Source organism: Eleginops maclovinus, chromosome 24 (assembly GCF_036324505.1).
Source record: "Eleginops maclovinus isolate JMC-PN-2008 ecotype Puerto Natales chromosome 24, JC_Emac_rtc_rv5, whole genome shotgun sequence".
NCBI lineage: Eukaryota > Metazoa > Chordata > Actinopteri > Perciformes > Eleginopidae > Eleginops > Eleginops maclovinus.
This window is the reverse complement of record NC_086372.1, coordinates 870222-874964: the sequence shown is the minus strand read 5'-3', so window position 1 is coordinate 874964 and position 4743 is coordinate 870222.

The following is a 4743-nucleotide window of genomic DNA, read 5'->3' as shown; positions in this document are numbered from 1 at the left end:
TGATGTTTCAGCAGAGATTATTCAAACCCTGTCCCTCTCTCTGCTCCTCTTTCTCCTCCTCTTCCTCCTCTCCTCCTCTTCCTCCTCTTCCTGATGTTTCAGCAGAGATTATTCAAACCCCGTCCCTCTCTCTGCTCCTCTTTCTCCTCCTCCTCCTCCTCTTCCTCCTCTCCTCCTCTTCCTCCTCTTTCTGATGTTTCAGCAGAGATTATTCAAACCCTGTCCCTCTCTCTGCTCCTCTTTCTCCTCCTCCTCCTCCTCTTCCTCCTCTCCTCCTTTTCCTCCTCTTCCTGATGTTTCAGCAGAGATTATTCAAACCCTGTCCCTCTCTCTGCTCCTCTTTCTCCTCCTCCTCCTCTTCCTCCTCTCCTCCTCTTCCTCCTCTTCCTGATGTTTCAGCAGAGATTATTCAAACCCTGTCCCTCTCTCTGCTGCTCTTTCTCCTCCTCTTCCTCCTCTCCTCCTCTTCCTCCTCTTCCTGATGTTTCAGCAGAGATTATTCAAACCCTGTCCCTCTCTCTGCTCCTCTTTCTCCTCCTCTTCCTCCTCTCCTCCTCTTCCTCCTCTTTCTGATGTTTCAGCAGAGATTATTCAAAACCTGTCCCTCTCTCTGCTCCTCTTTCTCCTCCTCTTCCTCGTCTCCTCCTCTTCCTGACGTTTCAGCAGAGATTATTCAAACCCTGTCCCTCTCTCTGCTCCTCTTTCTCCTCCTCTTCCTCCTCTCCTCCTCTTCCTCCTCTTTCTGATGTTTCAGCAAAGATTATTCAAACCCTGTCCCTCTCTCTGCTCCTCTTTCTCCTCCTCTTCCTCCTCTCCTCCTCTTCCTCCTCTTCCTGATGTTTCAGCAGAGATTATTCAAACGCTGTCCCTCTCTCTGCTCCTCTTTCTCCTCCTCTTCCTCCTCTCCTCCTCTTCCTCCTCTTCCTGATGTTTCAGCAGAGATTATTCAAACCCTGTCCCTCTCTCTGCTCCTCTTTCTCCTCCTCTTCCTCCTCTCCTCCTCTTCCTCCTCTTTCTGATGTTTCAGCAGAGATTATTCAAACCTGTCCCTCTCTCTGCTCCTCTTTCTCCTCCTCTTTCTCCTCCTCTTCCTCCTCTCCTCCTCTTTCTGATGTTTCAGCAGAGATTATTCAAACGCTGTCCCTCTCTCTGCTCCTCTTTCTCCTCCTCTTCCTCCTCTCCTCCTCTTCCTCCTCTTTCTGATGTTTCAGCAGAGATTATTCAAACGCTGTCCCTCTCTCTGCTCCTCTTTCTCCTCCTCTTCCTCCTCTCCTCCTCTTCCTCCTCTTCCTGATGTTTCAGCAGAGATTATTCAAACCCTGTCCCTCTCTCTGCTCCTCTTTCTCCTCCTCTTCCTCCTCTCCTCCTCTTCCTCCTCTTTCTGATGTTTCAGCAGAGATTATTCAAACGCTGTCCCTCTCTCTGCTCCTCTTTCTCCTCCTCTTCCTCGTCTCCTCCTCTTCCTCCTCTTCCTGACGTTTCAGCAGAGATTATTCAAAACCTGTCCCTCTCTCTGCTCCTCTTTCTCCTCCTCTTCCTCGTCTCCTCCTCTTCCTCCTCTTCCTGACGTTTCAGCAGAGATTATTCAAACGCTGTCCCTCTCTCTGCTCCTCTTTCTCCTCCTCTTCCTCCTCTCCTCCTCTTCCTCCTCTTCCTGATGTTTCAGCAGAGATTATTCAAACCCTGTCCCTCTCTCTGCTCCTCTTTCTCCTCCTCTTCCTCCTCTCCTCTTCCTCCTCCTCTTCCTGATGTTTCAGCAGAGATTATTCAAACGCTGTCCCTCTCTCTGCTCCTCTTTCTCCTCCTCTTCCTCCTCTCCTCCTCTTCCTCCTCTTCCTGATGTTTCAGCAGAGATTATTCAAACCCTGTCCCTCTCTCTGCTCCTCTTTCTCCTCCTCTTCCTCGTCTCCTCCTCTTCCTCCTCTTCCTGATGTTTCAGCAGAGATTATTCAAACCCTGTCCCTCTTTCTCCTCCTCTTCCTCCTCTTCCTCCTCTTTCTGATGTTTCAGCAGAGATTATTCAAACCCTGTCCCTCTCTCTGCTCCTCTTCCTCCTCCTCTTCCTCCTCTTCCTCCTCTCCTCCTCTTCCTCCTCTTCCTGATGTTTCAGCAGAGATTATTCAAACCCTGTCCCTCTCTCTGCTCCTCTTTCTCCTCCTCTTCCTCCTCTCCTCCTCTTCCTCCTCTTTCTGATGTTTCAGCAGAGATTATTCAAACCCTGTCCCTCTCTCTGCTCCTCTTTCTCCTCCTCCTCCTCCTCTCCTCCTCTTCCTCCTCTTCCTGACGTTTCAGCAGAGATTATTCAAACCCTGTCCCTCTCTCTTCTCCTCCTCTCCTCCTCTTCCTCCTCTTCCTGATGTTTCAGCAGGGACAGCGTTTGGGGTTGCGATGTTCAGTCAGGGAGGTTAGATTAGGTCATGACTCGTCCTTTGTGCGGCACACTGGGACATTAAAGGACTCCAGACTTTAGTTTGGATCCCGAACTAGAGGTACATGTTGCAGTCAGAAGAATGAATAGATATTTATTCATTCTTCTTAATTAAAAAACATGTAAATGAATTCAAATCTCTATGAATGTTTGTATGAATAATCCATGAATTCAAATCTCCGTCTTTATTTGCTGTATTAGTTACATTATGTGGATCGGTGTCCCGACCTTAAACCTGAAGTTCCTGAATAAAGTCCAGAATGATGATTTGAAATCAGGCTCTACACTCCCCCCCCCCATTATCTTGTGTTGCAGATATTTTAGACTCATTTTCCACCCTTTTATTTCCCAGGCAGAGACACGTGTTGCACGGGTTCCTGGAGCCGGTCGGATCAAAGCGCTTCACGGACGCTGCCTCTGAAGCCCCTCCGCACAAAGAGCCGCTCCTGCAGCAGCTATTGTTGACGCTTCATCATATCACATTTGGAAAAGGCTGCCAATTCCCCCCAACCGCCGGGGCCCCTCGTTATGATAATTCAGCCCCCCCCCTGCAGGAACCTGACTCTGTCTGCACACTTTCCCACAATCCCCTCTGTTCCTGCAGCACGCAGCGCCGTGTTCGCTAACTGCTGCCCTTGTTTCTGAACCAGCGCTCCTCCACCTCTGACTCCCGGCTCCCGGAGAGCTGCAGGGAGGAGGACTCGTCAGAGAAGAGAGGCTCACTGATTTAAATTACATCTCAAGTAACGCATGCACCAAAAGCCCTGAAAGTCCTCCAAAAAAAACCTCGATTTAAAAGCTAGTAACAAGAAGAGTCCAGGTGCTAGATCTGGATCATGTCTAATGGAAAGCTCCAGATGCTTCCTGATTGAAATGAGATTCTGTGCTTTAATCTGAACTTCACGAGAAGTCCTCACAGTCCTCCAAAAAATCTAGATTTGAACACCTGCAACAATCCAAATCCACGAGAAAGATCCAGATGAACCGCTCAGTTTGGAGGTCTTCAACTTTTGCATGCTTAGGGAAACTTCAAGTAAACACTGTAAACACGTGTGTGTGTGTGTGTGTGTGTGTGTGTGTGTGTGTGTGTGTGTGTGTGTGTGTGTGTGTGTGTGTGTGTGTGTGTGTGTGTGTGTGTGTGTGTGTGTGTGTGTGTGTGTGTGTGTGTGTGTGTGTGTGTGTGTGTGTGTGTGTGTGTGTGTGTCTAATGAGCGATGTTGACGGTCACTCCATGGCGTCCCTGTGTGTTTAGGTAAAAGTCTGCATTGTGTGTTTTCCAGGTCACTGCCGACGTGTTTTTAGAAAGCTCAGTTTAAAACAAAGGCCGCTGTTTAACTGCTCGTTAAGTGTCCGCTTAAGTCACTAATTGTACACACACACACACACACACACACACACCAGAAATGAACCAAAAAGCATCTGAAAGTTTAAAGAATGGTGCAGAATTACAGCACATTTTGCACCATATTCAGAGCCTAACGGATGAATTCAGTGCAGATTTATCAGGGAATAATCCCGTATTGTGAATAAAAACTATGCTATTCACTGAATTGATCACAAGTTATTCCTGCCTCTTAATTCTGCCGTTAAGGTACACCACAGAGATGCATTTCCAAATCGTAATGTCAATATTAGCAACTGCAACTCTTTACCATTATCGAGCAGTTTTGTTCCCTAAGTTTTCCAGATCAAACTTGCAAAACTGTGTCTGGGTTTTAGTTTCCACCCATGCAAAACAACACTTCAATCCAGTGTTCCCAAAAGCATTCATAATGTTTAGAAACTGAAGGAACTTTTTAGTATTTTGCATCATCTCCAGAGCGCTCCTGTGCCGGGACTTTGAACGTTGATCTCCTGTCCCCTGCAGCTGCTGTCAGGTTCACCCTGCTGCTCCTCCTGCAGACAGCTGCACACCTTTACACCTTCAGAGAGCGGGGGGGGGCTGTCAGTTTAAAGGCTGTCAGACCCCCCCCACCCCAACATAAAGCAGGTTTTCTAATGTAAGAATACACCTATAAAGATCCTCTAGAACCGCTAAGCTAAAGGCGGCTAATGTTGGGCTATAAAGGAACTACAGCACGGTCACATGACTTCAGGTCACCACCGCTAAGCTAAAGGAGGCTAATGTTGGGCTATAAAGGAACTACAGCACGGTCACATGACTTCAGGTCACCACCGCTAAGCTAAAGGAGGCTAATGTTGGGCTATAAAGGAACTACAGCACGGTCACATGACTTCACGTCTCCACCGTTAAGCTAAAGGAGGCTAATGTTGGGCTATAAAGGAGCTACAGCACGGTCACATGACTTCACGTC